The sequence below is a fragment of the Protopterus annectens genome, chromosome 10.part0 (genome assembly GCF_019279795.1).
Source record: "Protopterus annectens isolate FY-2018-M chromosome 10.part0, PAN1.0, whole genome shotgun sequence".
Classification (NCBI taxonomy): Eukaryota; Metazoa; Chordata; order Ceratodontiformes; family Protopteridae; genus Protopterus; species Protopterus annectens.
This window is the reverse complement of record NC_056744.1, coordinates 770116291-770133372: the sequence shown is the minus strand read 5'-3', so window position 1 is coordinate 770133372 and position 17082 is coordinate 770116291. Positions and strand designations below refer to the sequence as shown.

General features: G+C 45.0%; 1 protein-coding gene across 1 annotated transcript in view; it reads left to right on the top strand.

Moving 5' to 3' along the window:
* LOC122813330 overlaps nt 1-17082 on the top strand; it is a 1602747-nt gene that overhangs the window by 73332 nt on the left and 1512333 nt on the right. The gene's annotated exons all lie outside the window — the stretch shown is intronic.

Here is a 17082-nt window from a genome sequence, read left to right as displayed (position 1 = left end):
GTAAACATATGAATATCTTACTGTCTTTGCTCCCTTTTTCAGTGCCATTTTCCCCCAGTACTCATGGCTGCACTGTAGGTGGTGATGCTTTGTAGGAGGTATGACTTAGAGCAGTCTTTCACTTTTGTCTCCAGTGAGTTACTGACTCTCAGCTTTCTGGTTCTAACTAGCTTCAGTTTTTCTTACTGCTGTTAACAGTTGGGTGGACTTGCACTCTCTGTGTTTTTCTTTAAGTTCTTTAATTTTATTTTTCCTTCAAACAATTTTTTACTTGTTTGTTAATAGTTTTACCCCAGTTATGATATTTTGAGTAATAACAACTACTTAGATTATTCAAAGGTGCTACATTGCTTGTATTACAATGTGTCACATGTACCTTTGCCTGTCAGGATAGATCCTTTGTTTTCCCTCCTGTTTGAAGGCAGCTACCATCCTAAGGACCCCCCCCCACACACACACACACACACACACTTTTCTTTCTCTCTCTCTGAAACACACACACAAATGCACTTTAAGCGGTTTATACACATTGTAAAAAGTTTGGTGGCTAGTAGAAGGAGAAATCAAGCAACTTAAGGTATACTTTATCGTCTTACTAGGTAAGAAGCTGGGGCTGCTTTTGAAGGAGAGTCGGGCAGAAAAGAGGAAACAAATCTGATTTATCTGAGACCTCCGGTGATGTGAAAAAAAAAGAATGTAAGATTTCCAAAAGAGCTGGAGGCACAACAATCCTCAAAATAAGAAAAACGGGTAGATGAAGACTCTGAGAAGGAATTTTCTATATCCATGGCATCTTACCAGTGAATGAATGAGAAGTACTGGAATAATAACTACCGGCCAAGGAATGCAGTTTATCAGCAGAGGTCATTGCGGCCTGGGGTCATGCCATTGCCCTAAGGTTTGGTGATAAAAGTCCAAGAGTAAAGATGACCAACTCCTTTGCATGGGTGTGTGGGAGGCTTGCACCCACAGAAAAGAAATTTACTTTCAGAAACCAAGACATTGGCTCATTTGCTTTGCTTGCAGTCTCCTTAGTTTTCAGTAAACTTGCTTTCTGTAGATTGCCATGTATCCTAAAACCATTGTTCAGTCCCCTTCTAGTTACTGTACTGAATGCGAATATTTGTTCTCCATTCATCAAGCCTGATTCCGGAGGATGCCATCTTAGGAAGAATCCTAAACCCGGTGAACATGTACAATTGAGTTGACAAAAAAATCCTCCCCAAAAATAATTATTGTATTTGTCCGTTAACTTCTCTACATGTTTAAGAATTCAGTGGCTGATCTTGAAGTTGTAGACCTGGCTACACAGAGTAAAAAAAAGAAAGCAGACCTTTTGTATAGCTGGTGTTCAAAATATCAAGCAGATCTGGGAAGAAGATTTAAACGTAATCTATCACTGTTATTAGAGCTGTGTAGTAATCTATCAATATTGAAGCTGCTAATTACAGGATCTATGTGATATAATAACAAAGTGACATCTTGAGCCAGATATAAGGCCTAACTCAGGGCATCTCAGCTGTTTCCTTCAGGGATCTCATTTCCATACTCACATAGACAGGCAATAAGGCATGTTCTGACATGATGTGGTGACAACACTGCTGACACTAATTGTTTTGACCTGTTGCTTCAAGCATTGTTATCAGGAAATGCATTTCGCTGGTCCAAAAAGACAACATAATAACACCCATTTGTTAACCAGGTGGACCCACTGGACATGGCATTTACTTTTCAGGGGCAATCCAGGAGCAATGTCTGGTTAAGTGACTTGCTCAAATCAAATAGTAGGCAAAAGGAGGACTGAGGGAGTCAAACCCTGTACCAGAAGAACTACAGCTCACAGCCTTAACCCTTGCATTCTGTCATCTAGCTTTTTATCTGTTTTCTTGTCCCAGAGGCTCTTCAAAAATTTAGAAGAAAAAAATCCTGAAGAACAGAAGCTTATGTTCCATCCTTCAATTTCTAAATGTTGCAGGAATTATTCAACCACATCCTAACCATGTTATGCCACTCAACCTAAACAGTAGAGCAGTGACACCAGAACAGAATATCAGCAGAAACAGCAGGCTTGGAAGTACAAAAGCCAGCAGTCCTTGATGGAATCTGCTTAGGAAAGCAAGCCATATGATGACAGACACAGATATTTTCTCCCTGCCTCATTTTTCCCAATCCTTGGGAGGAATATTCATTTTTTTTTTCAAACAAATGGAGGCAGATAACTGCAGCCGGATGGATCATAGATGGTTGTCAGCAGGTCTTAACCATAAAGTACTGCCCAGCATTAATTCTGGGATCTGTGCTGTACCTTACAGAGTGTTTATATGTTGTGCTTAAGAACATACAGGATGCCTACCCACATACTTCCATACACAAAGCTCACAAGTATCTTTATAAGTTTATGCTGGAAACTCTTAGCATTTCGGCCAGTTGACCCTGAAAGTTCTATGCTAAATAAAGACACACAACTTCAAGTGCCAGAGGTAAAATACAGCTCTTTAAACAAAGAAAATCTGCATCTCCAACTGAAAACTGTCGACCCGGAGAATAGATCAGGCACAGTAACATAGGAATTTGTGGTGCTCCTAAGGGAAAGAAAGTACAAGTATCAGTTTTTTTTTTTAACTAAGTGGATTCTGTGTATCTTGCAACTACCATAACAACTTTCTTCTGGAATAAAAAAAAAGCACATTACTGTGTTTTCCTGTTCTGCATCTCCACGTTAAAAGCCAAGATCTCTTACTGTGAAACTTATGATGTTAAGTTGTCCATCTCGCCTTTGTTCTTGCTGTTTGGGTTCGGAGCCGATCCTCGGCTCTGACTCGGCCATCTTCTATAGCTCGAGAGCTGTTTTACTGGCTCGAGGCTACCCCATATCCCAAAATGCCCAGCGTCCGCTACCCAGATCTCGTTTGCTGCTTCAGCTGCGAGGTTGCTTCGTTACTCGCTCAGGCGTAGTATAGTTTTGTATTACATATTTTTGCTGTTATTGTAAAATTTTAATTGTAAAAGTGTTATTAACCTTAGTCTCTTAGTACTTATACCCTTTATCGCCTTATGGAGATACCCTTCAAGATCCTACAGCTGAGGGAGTACCAGCCAAATTAGCTTCTCAGCTTGAGACTCTTAATTCCATATTCAACTCCTCCATGAGGCTGATTTCCTATGCAGCCAATGGAGCGAGCAGAGACGCAGGGACAGCTGTGGCTCTCAGGAGACATGCTTGGATGCAGCTGTGTCAGTTTGCGGAACCCTTTCGAGCGTCCTTCACCAATACTCCCTTTGATGGCTCCTTTCTCTTTGGGCCTCAGGTGAAAGACACGTTGACCAGGTGTGAGCAGGAAGGCAAGACTCTTATCTGCCATAGGAGTCCTTTTTTCCACCCCTTCCAGACCTTATTCCAAGGGTCAGAAGAGTGGAAAGATGTGGTTCCGAAAATCCCAGGGACCCTTGCCTGACACACATAGTGATTTTTTTCCCGCAGGGGCAGAGGGGGGAAACAACAATAACAGACACCGCCCTCGTGGCAGAGGGGGACTGCAAAACCAGGGTGACAGAGAAACCTTCTCTGCCAAGCCCTTCCAGCATCCCTGAAAGGTTGCCCGACTGCTCACCTCTGGAGGCAGTCGGGGGAAGACTTTCGCTGTACCCAAAAGACTGGCAAAATATAACAAGAGACAGATGGGTACAATCCATTATAGCCAGAGGTTACAAAATTCCCTTCCATCAATCCCCCATAGAATCAAAAAAGTCCATCCCAGATGTCCCACCCAATCTAAGGAATCAAGCAGTCACAGAAGTTTCAAGAGCCATTCAAGAAGTCCCCGCAGACCAACTAGGATCCGGAACTTACACAAGATTCTTTTTAGTACCAAAAAGACAAGGGACTGGAGACCAATACTGGATCTCAGCAGATTGAACAAATCTGTACAAAAAGAAAAGTTCCAGATGGTGACACTGCAGTCCATTTTCCCTTTTCTTGGTCAGGACAATTGGATGTACTCGATAGATCTTCAGGACGCATACTACCATATCAAGATGGACAGACGCTCCAGGAGATTTCTTCGCTTCTGGGTAGGGGCCAGTCATTACCAATTCAGAGCTCTGTCCTTTGGTCTCACCTCAGCCCCCAGAGTGTTCACCAAGTGTATGGCAGTAGTCGCGGCTCACCTGAGGCGTCAAGGATTCCAGGTGGTTCCCTATCTAAACAACTGGCTCCTGACTGCTACCACCAGGCATCAACTCTTAGAGGCACGGGATTATACAATCACATCATGCACTCAACTAGGCATTACAGTAAATTTCGAAAAATCTGCCTTGTTGCCCTGTCAGTCTGTCACATACATAGGAGCAGAATTAAACACAAAAGAAATGTTTGCAAGATTACCACAGGAAAGAGTTTCCACTATTTGTCAACAGGTGTTAATTCTAATGCAGAGCAAAAGGATTCAAGTCAGATATGTCCTTCAAGCTCTAGGCTGCATGGCAGCTGCCATTCTTCTTGTCCCATTAGCGCGTTCCCACATGAGAATCCTTCAGTGGCTTCTTTTCATGCAGTGGTCTCACATGATCCTGATCACAGAAACATGCAAAAGGCACCTTTCTTGGTGGATGGTCTCCCCACTAGTGATTCAGAGCAGACCTTTCATACAACCCCCTCCGGTAGCCACAGGGACCACGGACACTTCCCTGATAGGGTGGGTGGGGGGGCATTATCTAGACAGGACAGTCCAAGGCACTTGGCAACCTTGCGAGTACCATCTGCATATCAGTGTCCTAGAAATGAGAGTGGTGCTCCTAGCGTTGCAAGCCCTTCAAGACTCTCTTCCTTCCGAGACCATTGCAGTCCAAACGGACATGTTAGTGGTGTGGTACAGCAACAAATAGGACGGGACCAGGTCTTACCCCTTGTGTCGAGAAGCACTCAGACTGTGGCAATGGGCGATTTCCTCTCAACGTTTTCTGATAGCAATGCACATCCCTGGGAAATCCAATGTCATAGCGGACAGGCTCAGCAGAGCTATCCTCATGCCTCACGAGTGGTCTCTGAATCAGGAAGTTGCGGATTTTATCTTCCGCAAATGGGGACAGTCTTGCTGCAATCTATTTGCCACTCCTCTCAACAACAAATGCAGCAGCTACTTCTCCCTACCTCCTCTTCCAGGTCATATACCCAGAGATGCTCTAGTCCACGATTGGCCTCAGGTACTCCTTTATGTTTTTGCCCCTTTTCCCCTAATACCAAGACTCGTACAGAAAGCAAAATCGTTGGGTTGCAAAATGATCCTTATTGCCCCATATTGGCCTCGACAGATATGGTTCACGTTCCTGCACCTCCACCTTCTGGATCAACCGTGGATTCTGGACCTGGTTCCAGATCTTCTGATCCATCAATCAGGCGGGTTGCACCAAAACCTTCAAACTCTCCAGCTCACAGCTTGATTACTCCACTTCCAACCTTAGCCAGGTTTTCCAGTATCTCCCCAGCAGTCCATTATATTATTGTTTCCTCACATAAGTCTACTACGAGGGAAACGTATGCTAGTAAATGGAAATAGTTTTCTTACTGGGCAAAATCTAGAAATTTGGATCCCTTCTCAGCCCCAGTCCATGAAATTCTTGAATTTCTAGATCAACTTTTTCAGTCTGGTGCGGCTTCCGCTACCATTAGATTACAGCTAGCTGCCATTTCTAATTTTCATATCGGTATGTTTAATTCTAGCATAATGTTTCATAAGCTGTGCAAGGCCTTTATGAGAGGAACATCTCTTCTTAGACCCCCAGTTAGAGATCCTCCTCCTCCTTGGGATAATTTTGCCTCCCTTTGAACCGGCAGCATCATGTTCCTTAAAATTTCTTTCTTGGAAGACACTTTTTCTGGTTGCTATCACTTCAGCTAGACATGTCTCAAAACTTCGAGCACTATGTGTTCGTCCTCCTTACCTGGTGTTTCACAAGGACAGAGTTTTTCTGAGGACCAGTCCATCCTTTATTCCTAAAGTCTGCTCAGAGAACAATTTAAATCAATCCATAGATCTCCCAGTTTTCTTTTCCAATCACAGCAACAAGGCAGAATACAAGCTCCACCAACTGGATGTGCACAGACAATTGCGTTTTTACCTCCATAGAACTAAGAAAGTCAGACCAGTTATTTCTTTCTTATGCTTTTAACAAACAAGGCCTTCCAGTTTCTAAGGTGACCTTATCCAGATGGTTGTCTGATACTATTGCCTTTATTTATCAGTTATGAAATAAAGAGCTACCAGCTAAACCAAAAGGTCATTCTACTAGAGCATTAACCACCTCTGTAGCCTTTCAGTCTAGGTTGCCCATAGACTCGATCTGTGCAGCTGCCACGTGGGCAAACCCTCATACTTTTATCTCTCATTACAAGGTGGATATGGTCTCCCGGAGCAGAGCTTCCTTTGGTTCTACTGTTCTGAAGAGTCTGTTCCAATGAGCCACCTGGGATTTTAGGTGCTAGGGACGCTGTCCCAAACAGCAAGAATGAAGGCGAGATGGACAACTTAACATAAAGAAGTTATGTCCCTAACATAACGTTCCATGTTAGTTGTCTTCATCTCGCCCTCCTTCTTGCGTCCCTCCCTCCTTCCTCCTTCCTAGAGGATTGAGAGGAGTTCCTTTTGTTTTCACTGGCTGAGTATCTTTTATTACTTCACATGCCAGGTAATTTATGACTCTCTCCTTGTTTAGGTGTATTGGACAACCAGTTTTTAGGTAACTGGTTACTCTGCTTATGTCTGTTGTGCGCTATCACAAACAAGATCTGGGTAGGTGACATTTGGCATTTTGGGATAAGGGGTAGCCTCAAGCCAGTAAACAGCTCTCGAGCTATAGAAGATGGCCGAGTCCCCAAACAGCAAGAAGGAAGGCGAGATGAAGACAACTAACATGGAACGTTATGGTAGGTACATAACTCTTTCTTTTCTTTTTTTTTGGCAGACCACTAATACTTGAAACTTCTTGGGCATACTCACTAATGGCAGCTGGATGTTAAAACTGTGAGGTGGTATAATGATTCATCTGATGTTGTAAATCTTTATTCATTCCTTACTGTTAGGACTTTGGTTCCATCCTCAGAAGCGACATGGCCGTTACCAAGCTCGTGCCAGCCAAAAACTCTCAGCTGAGACCTACCCATAATGCCCCTCTCATAGTCTCTTCAGATCTTGTATGCCGCGTTCCTCGTCAGACATGCCAAGCCATCTCTCTCAAGCTAAGTGTAGCATTTTTTGTGATTATCTATATCAGTACCTCATTTTAGTCAGTTTACCCTATATATATATATATATATATATATATATATATATATATATATATATAAAATATTTTCATCTATAAACTTATATACTTTGTCTATATCCTACCCTCTACCTTTGGTAGTTTCTTTATACCATCGTTGGTACTGTCCCTCTCTCCTACATTTGATGGGCCCTTTTCCTACCACTTGTGGTATTTCTAAGTACCATTGTTGGTACTCCTCACCTTTCTATCTGTCTATAACAAAAAATAAAAAACATAAAGAGAAACTGAGTCACTCTGTTCCTACTTCTCCGTTGTTCTCAGAACTGAGTCAACACTGAGCTTCTCCCGCGCCTTTGGCGCAGACTATGTCGGCACCAGGCTCCATGTCTTCTTCCTCAGTGCTGCCCCTAATTTTGACTCCTATCACTATACCAGCTTCAGCCCCATCCTCCTCAGTGCCAACCTTGGTCTTGACACCGGCTTCGACTACCGTACCTGCGTCGGAACCATCCCCGGCCACGGTGCTGATGTCTTGTATGGCTCCACAGACAATGACACCGTCGGTTCCAAAGGTCGAACACCTTCCCAGAACCAGATATTCTCCCACTTATGACCCCTTTTTGGGACATCAATTTAATCCTTTTCTCGAGAGACCTGACTCTCCTTCGGCAGCTTCTTTCAGATCCACCAGGACTCTTTCAGAACAAGATGTAGTGAGGGTTGTGGACCAGCTTTTAGCAGCTAGAAGATTGCCCACCTCTGCGAGGTCTTCCTTCCCCTTTGGAATGGAATCTTTCTTTGCTTATTCATGAGTATAACCTCCTCCGGCCTCTTCCCAGGCCCCGGAGACTTCGGTAGCAATGACCACCCTGGTGCATACTGTCTCTGCTTCGACGGCGGAAGTTCCCCTGTCGGCACCGATTACTACTGGTGCAATGGTTCTGCTGGAACTGGCGCACCCTTGGAGCAGTGATTTGGGCTGTCGGAACCGTGGTTCCTAGTTCGGCGCTTATTTTTTCTCTGGTGCCATCTATGGCCACGGCTCCACCGGCAGCTACCGGTCCTCTCGGAGCTCCTCATCTGGATGTGGGCTCCTCAGGGTGGAGTGTGACTCCGGTTCCAAAGTTGTCCTTTTCTGTTTCAGGTTCCCATCCTTCCTCGGGCGAGCCTGCTTTCCAGGTGATGGAGAGGGTCCTTGCCTTAACAGGCTCGCACTTGGCACCAGTGGCATAGACACCAGAACCCCCCTCTAGCATGCAGCTGTCCCAACCCCCTACTCTGGGATCCTGAGCACGGGAGCCACAAGACCTTCCCTTGGAGGGAACCCTTTCTCCGAAGTTTTCCTCAGAGGATCCTACTGCGGAGTCACTGTGGAAGAAACGGTGCAAGAGGAAGCACCTAGATTCCCCCGAGGAATTTGGCACTGAGGACACAGATTGCAATGAGGGAGAAGGGTCCCCACGGTTTCCCCCGGAAGACGTCTCATTTGGAGACATTCTTGAGATCCTCAGACAGAGGGGAGACTGGAAATCCTCTTACCCTTCTTCGGAGGAATCTGTGTTCTTGTAGGCATTCCGTGCTCAGCCATCTACTTCCTGGGTGACCCCACCTGCAGATAAGCTTGTTAAGCTGATTGTGCAGTGTGCCTGGAAGGCCCCAGACAACATAGAATCTGCCCCCTGGAAGCCAGATAAAATCGTATCCACCCCCCGAAGACCAGCCCAGTTGGTCCAAGCAGCTAGTAGTTGATTTCATGGTTGTGGCGGCGGCCACCAAAAGGGAACTGGCAGAGGATAGTTCCACTGTCCATCCCCCGAACAGGGAATCTCGGGCTATGGACATACTGGGGAAGTGGGCCTATGCTTCACGACCTTTGCCATTCAATCACTGAACTATCTGGCACATTTTACTCGCCTCCAAAGAGACCTAATATTAGAAATGTCTGCCTCTTTGGCGGGGGTACTGCCTAACTAGGTGTGTGATACTGTTGCCTCTCAGCTGGCTACCCTGGAATCCATCTCAAACTCCTCGATGCTCTTGATATCTCACACCACCGAGGGGGCAGCTCAAGCAGCTGCATCAGGCATCTACATGAGACTGCATGCTTGGATGCGTTTGTGTGATTTTGCAGACCCTTTTAAATCTTCCTTTGTCAACGCGCCTGTTGATGAATCTTCTCTTTTTGGTCCCAAAGTAAGAGACACACTATCATGTAGTGAGAAGGATGGGAAGACCTTGTCAACTGTGGACATGCATTTTTCCACCCCCACCCCCCCACCCCCCCAGAGATCTTATTCCAGGAACCAGAGGGGAGGAAAACTGTGGTTCAAGAAGTCCCAGTGATCTTTTTGTGACACTCGTGGTGAGCAATCTCCCCAGGGCAGAGGGGGCAACTCATCCGGAAGACGCTCCTTTCAGGACAGAGGGGGGGGTCCGTGCAACCAGGGCGCTAGAGATTCCTTCTCCAGCCAAACCTACCAGCGCTCCTGTACAGTGGCTTGATTGCTTTTTCTCTGGAAGCAGTCTGGGTCGATTTTCTCTGCACCTACAGGCCTGGCAACTCATGACTACAGATGCATGGGTGCAGAGAAGAATATCCAGAGGCTACCATATCCCATTTGATCTCACTCCCAGAGCTGTCAAACGAATCCCTGATGTTCCACCCCGTCAGAGGAAGGCAGCAGCCATAGAAATCGAAAAGCTGTTAGGGAAAAAAGAGTCGTCCAGCCAGTCCCACCAGACCAGAGAGGATCTGGTTTTTACTAGAGGTTTTTTTTAATGCCAGAAAAGACAGGGGACTGGAGACCAATCCTGGATCCTAGCTTACTAAACAAATTTATAAAACCTCAAAAATTTCGGATGGTCAGGGTGCAGTCCATCCTTCACTTTCTAGGGAAGGACAACTGGACACGTATTACCACATAAAGATGGACAAACGCTCCCAGAGGTTTCTCCGCTTCTGGCTGGGAGCCAATCACTATCAGTTCAGGGTACTTCCCTTTTGTCTCTAGACAGCCCCCAGGAGTGTTCACCAAATGTATGGCAGTCATAGTAGCTCATTTCCGATGACAAGGATTCAAGGTGTTTCCTTACTTAGACGATTAGCTCCTTACCGCCGCGACCAGGAAGGTTCTCATTCACGGCCTCTCTTACATTCAAGGCCTTTCTCCTCACTTAGTTATCACGATCAACATGGACCAATCTCAAATGTCCCCAACAAGAGTACTGGAATTCATTGGAGCGATCTTCGACACAACATCCTGTCAGACTTCCCTTCCTCCTCACAGGCTTTCAAAAATAAGAAGCCAGATTCACGTCCTCCTCCCACAGACATTTGTACCAGCATGCCTTGTACTACAGCTATTGGGCTCTATGGCAGCAACCATTAGCTTAGTTCCACTGGCGAGGTTGCACATGAGACTAGTACAGTGGCTGCTTTCATCACAATGGTTGTTCTTAAATAAACACACAAAAGCACTGTATAGAGGAGTTCAAAACACCGGCCAGCCCAGTTGTAGTCACAAGCATTTATTTGTAGAATTAATGATAGAATGAAATAAAAAGCGTTAAACGCCAACTGAAACAAAGCGTTTTTCGTCTGAACTTCAGACTTCGTCAGACATCGGTTATAACAATTAAACAATTAACAAATAAAAATATATAGACAAACCCATTCAAAAAAATCCAATAAAAACCACAAGTTCATGAATAATTTATCAGTGTCGTGTAAATGGAGCAAAATACATATAGGACCATATTGTGTTTAAAATACATGGGAAAAAGATATCCCAATATGAAAATAATGAATGTGTTAGTAAATGTGTTAATTTTATAATATAAAGATGTATCAAATGTATAAAAAATGTATGAAAATGTTAGAAAATTAAGAAATTCTAAATAGTAACTCAGTTGAATAACTGTACACCCATATACGAAAACTGGTACAACACCCCCCTCTAGTGGTCTATCTAAAAAGTACAAATAAAATCCAGAACACTAAAAAAATGGAATTTTCCTTAATATAATTCTTTAAAATTATATATAAAATTCCAAGTAGTAAATAACATAAAATGTATCTCATAAAAATGTTCAATTAATAACACTCATAATAACACTGTCTCTTTTTTTATTTCTATACTATAGGGGTGGGCAAACTCGATCTGAAGAGACTGAGAGGGGCATTATGGGTAGGTCTTAGCTGAGAGATTTTGGCTGGAGCGAGCTTGGTCACTGCCGTGTCGTTCTGAGGACGGAACCGAAGTCCTAACAGTAATGAATGAATAAAGATCTACAACACGGATGAAACGTTATGGTAAGACATAACAACTTCTTTTTTTTAACAGAATCTCAAAAGGAAAAGAATACTGGCCATGTCTTAAGAGTGTAAAATAAGAATTTTTAAAATGAGTACCTTTATTTTCCAAACAAGAATGGATTTCAGACTAAAATGAAGCCTTTTTCTTTTACATACTATAAACAATATTTCAGCAGCTCAAAAAAGGCACCATAGCTGAAGAAACAATGGAGTAGCAAACCAGTAAATTAAAAGCTAGTACAATATTCAACCATAGCAGCATGTTCCTGGTCAAAAAAAGAAGAAAGGAACACACCACACTGTAGAAATTGCCTATAAATATTGTTTGTATGTGACTGCTAACAAGGAAATGAAATGGAGAAATAAAGGGACAGAATAAAGCCAAAGGAAGAAATGATAAAAGATGAAAAGAAGATAAAATGCGGTGAAACAGTACTGTGCAAATGTTGCATAACCTTATTTCAATAATTTAGTTGTTGTGCATAAAGAAACAACAATATAGATCTTCATAGGTTTAACAACTACCTTGTGATATGTCGATACAAATTTACTTCAGTCTGAGTCCATGATTATTTTTAACATGCTAGATGCAACAATATTCATACTAGTATTCGGCAAGTCATTGATCCGCATCACATTCTTCTTACACTGTTTGTTTTAACAATGAAACCTATTTGGGTGTGGAAAACTGTTCTTTGCACTCATTTATTTATTTATTGGCATTACAGAGGTTGAAGAGATCACAGTCCTCAGATAAATTTTTATTTACAAAATAATAAAGCTTGGGCAGTGTTCAGAAACAAATAGTGCAGTGTTTTAATCAAAATTGTGTGAAGAGTGGTGTACAGGATAAAGGTGATTTGGAGAAATCCTCATACAAACCTACATTGCATGCTGATTACCAACTTTATGCTAGTGAGCCCCATTGCAGATGCAAATGAGAGAAACTATATGGCAGAGTGATTCAGAAACCTAAGAACTGAATGATCAGTCCTGACCACCAGCTGAGATTTCTTGGTAAACAGGGAGAGTGTGCTTCACTGCTAGGTTTAGTATTGTCTTAGTCAAGCAGCATTTTCTACAAGCTATTCTTGTAGTCAGTGTCTTCGCTTTCTATGTTGCAGAAGGATCTGACCCCACCTAACATAGCATCACCTCCATGACAAGGACATAGTATAGCACTGTTGTGTAGAGAGAGGGACCATACAGCAACTGGTAAACGTAGTTTTAACTGTTCTTGCTACAGGAAGCTTTCAAAGACTATCCGGGTATGGGTACTATGAGTATCTCTTGGAGGGAGGGGGTCTGCCTCAAGAGCACTACATCATTTCCTGGAAGTGATGCTTCAGCATATGGCGGAGCGTATTTGGTTCCCAAGTACTCTAGTGGAGAGAAACAATATATTGCTGGTGTTTTTTTTAGATAGGTAAGTTCTCTGAGGTCCTGGGGCCAAAAACTGCACCCACATCGCTATCGGGTTCCCACTTGGTTTACATGGTAAATGGTACATCAGCTAGTTTCACTTTAACTGCTGATATGATACACAGTGTGTCTGTGTGCCATCCAGGCAGCTGTCATGATTCTGACATCTTGGGCACGTCTGACCTGTACCAGTGATTTCAACAGGGTAACTTTCCACAAGGGTACCTTATTGGCAGTATTGGATATGCATTGGAGTCATGTCTTTTTGTATCCATGTAAAGCCCACACAGTACTGCTAAGACAAGATAAAATTATGCGCCATCCAAATAGAGTAGCACACTATCATTTTTCTGCCATGGCAGTGATGACATCTGCTTGTGCCTGGATGATTGCTCTGCACATCTATTGCATAATACCCACTGTGATACCCATCTCAGGCCGTAACCAGAAGGTGTGGCAGCGAGTGTCAGAGGCTTGCCTCTCCTGACCCCTGTCCTTGTGCTCTTGCCTGCACCATTGCCCACTGCAGGCACACAGGCAGAGGATGACTGTGCCACCTTTAACAGATGTGCTGGGTATGACCTGTCTTTCCACAGATTCAGGTGAGGTGGGAGCAGGTATGACAGGCAGCTGAACAGTGTTGCTGAATGTGAGTGGTAGTGTGTCATTTGTAGTCACTGTTGCTGACAGTGGCGCTTTGTCTTCTGACTGTACTAGAGTAAGACTGCCATCACTGTCCACTACAACACTGATATTAGGCATGCTCTGTTCTGTGTTGGCGTTTGCTATAACCACAGTACCTGTTAAGTGTGATAGATGAACACCCATGTGAGACATTGCAAATATGTGGAAATTCCACCACCCAGTGAGGTACCCACTTTCTATATTACTGCTCTGCAAAGAGTGCAACCATAGATACTTTGTGTGGTAAGCCATGATGATTGTATCCCAGAAGTACCTATAGAGAAAAATGACATTGTTGAGCTGTCCTGTGTCTATAGCCTATACATGCCTGTAAACAGTTATACCAGTACAAGATAATACCAGCCTAGTGCATCACCAACAGAGATGTGAGAAGGGGAATCCAGCACATCTCCAGCATCCAGGTCTTTTCCATGTATCATTCTTTGCTCTCTGTTTTCTCCAGACAGGGGCAACAAAAACTCCTCCATGGCAGTCAGGATGGAATTTGACTGCAGACCTCCACCTATGGCCATACTTTCCTTATAGAAGGCATAAGAGAGCATGTCACTGACTCTTCGCAAGACCTGATGGACTGTCCTGTTGTGGTCACCGATTGCATTAATGTCTGACACCAGCTCAGGGCACATACAGTCACAGAAGGCCCAGTCACTTTTATGTTTCTGATATCCAGTGTTTGTGCTCATGGAAGGCTTGCAATATCAGGTCTGTCTCGGAGTCACCTTCTCTAAGTCCTGAAAATCTGGACTGTGAGCTTTGGTAAGTGAGCAGATGCATCATATTTGCAATACCTGCTGTGATGTGCACACACCCAGGTAGTATCTGTGTCACTACAGGGTGTGCCCCTGCCTTAACACAGCTTCACAAGACTGGTTCTCATAGCATCCCAGTAAGTTAACGTGGGAATGGATGATGTAATGGCATGATGTTATGTGATCCTATCTCGCCTACATTCTGTACTGATGAGCTCGGAGCCGATCCCTCGGCTCTGACTCGGCACGCTATGCTATAGAGCGAGGCCTCTTATTGGCTGAGCTATTTCTTATCCCAGGATGAACCACCACTAATCCCCCAGATCTCGTTTGCCGCTTACAAGCTAGGACATGGTCTCAAACTTGGCTGGGCTAAGTACTGTTTATTCAGACTTTTCCTGTCAGAAATTTTGTTTAATTGAACCCAAAAGCTGTTTTAACAGCTATCGTTGTTGTACGAGTGTATTTGGAAATTTTTGTTGTGAGAATTGTGTTTTTCGTTAAGGGAAGGTTTCCTGTTTAACTTAGAGGGGCCTTCCCCTATTCTAGCTAGCGTTTTGTGTTTTACTGGTCATGTACCTGCTTAAGTTAGAGGGTCTTGACCCTCAATTTATGTGTTTTTGTGCTACTAGTTCGTGTACTGTTTTTGTGTAAAAAAAAAAAAAAAAAAAAAAAACTTTAAACTTTCTTAGTTTTCTATCACTGTGTTTAATCTGTTTCCCTAGGTAGTCAAAATGTCTAAGGAACATAGACCCTTCGGGTTTAAAAAGTGTGCGAGGTGTGGTTATAAGATGTCCATAACGGACGACCACTCCTCGTGCGTTTATTGTTTAGGCGCCAAGCACCTACAAGAGTCATGTAGCGTGTGTCACGCCTTCTCATCAAGGGTCCTCCAGGAGAGGAAAAACAAATTAATCCTTAAAGGGTTAATTAAGCCATCCTTCAAGGAGGCTTTATCTTCTTCTCCCTCTCCTTCAAAAAAGAAAAAAGCGTCGGCTCCGACCAGTCTGTCGGAACCGACTGCCAAAAACCTAGGCAGACTTCTCCATCGGCTCCACGGACTTCAGAGCCGAGGGCGGAACGGTCTGCCTCGATGCCTCCAGTCTCGACCCCTCTGGTTTCGGAGCCGAGGACTGGGGCATCGAGAGGCGGGTTACCTTCATCGGCTCCACTGATATTGGAGCCGATGAGGGTTGCCGGCTCAGACTCTTCCCCTTCGGCGGCGAAGTCCTCATCGGCACCGAGGGAAATTGCCTTGAGATCTCCCTCAGAACCGATAATTATAGAATCCATTCGGAGCCGGTCCCCTAGTCCTATGGAGCCGATGGAGAAATCGGTTCGGACCCGATCGGTATCGTCCAGATCCTCCAAGATGTCTGATTCGGACATCGACAGGATGCTCCTAAGACTCTTCCCGTCTCCGGTGTTCCAAAAGTTAGTTTCGGCTCCAGCCCATTCGGCTTCGGAGCCGATGGTCCACCCTGCTGCTATGGTTCCTCCTCCAACAGCCTCGGCACCGTTGGAGCCGGTGCTGGTGGAACCGGTGGAGGTTTTAGGGTCGGGCCCGACCCTTACTCCAACTCTGGCTCTTGAGTCGGAGTTCGGTACGCGGACTTCTTCCGTCGGCCCCGGGGGGGATGCTTCGGGACTGATGTTTTCGGTCCCAAGCCTTCCTCTCGGTGCGTCGGCTGCGGGAGTGCCGTCTACCGTCGTGGCCACGAAGGTGGGACCCTCCCAGGATTCTGGTGGTCCCGCCTTCAGGGCTATGAGGAGTGCGTTAGCCAAATCATCTTTGGCTACCTCCACGGTTTCCCCAGCTCCTTCCCTGCATACCGAGACTGGGTCTTTGGCAGTCCCCCTGTCCTTAGACAGCGGAGCCCCGGGGCCTGAGGTTACCCCCACTGGGTCCCCCCCCCCTCCTGGAGGTCCTTCTGAAGCTTCTTCGGAGGAACCCCCCAGGAAAAGATCGTGCAAGAGGAAGCACGTTGACTCCCCTGATGAGTCTCTTACATCAGACACTGATCTCGATGATGCAGAAGGGTCCCCTAAGTCGTCCTCAGATGATGTCTCCTTTGCAGACATCCTGGAAGCCCTTAAACAACGAGGCGGCTGGCAGTCCAAACCCCCTTCTGCTGATGAGTCGGTGTTCCTTAAGGCCTTCGGGGCTCAGCCCTCCGCCTCCTGGGTGTCTCCGCCCTTCGACGAGCTCTTGGATTTGATCTGTCGAAGGGCGTGGGAACACCCAGACTCTGTGGAACCGGTGCCTGCTCATCCTAATAAGTTCCTCTCAGCACCCCCTGAAAAAGAGTTCCTAACTAAAGGTGTGGCTGTAGATGCTTTGGTGGTGGCATCTGCTACCCAGAAAGATGTAGCAGAGGCTTCGACGTCCATCCATCCTCCTAATAAGGAGTCTAGGAGCATGGATCGGTACGGAAAGCGCACCCTAAGTTCAGCGGCCTTTACATTAAGGTCCTTGAACTACCTTACGCACTTTACCAGATTTCAGAGGGATCTGATTAAAGAACTTTCCGATACCCTCTTGGGTAACCTGCCTGAGGAGCTGGCCCAGACGGTTGGCTCTCAGCTGGCTACACTGTCGTCCATTTCAAACTCGTCCATGAGGCTCAT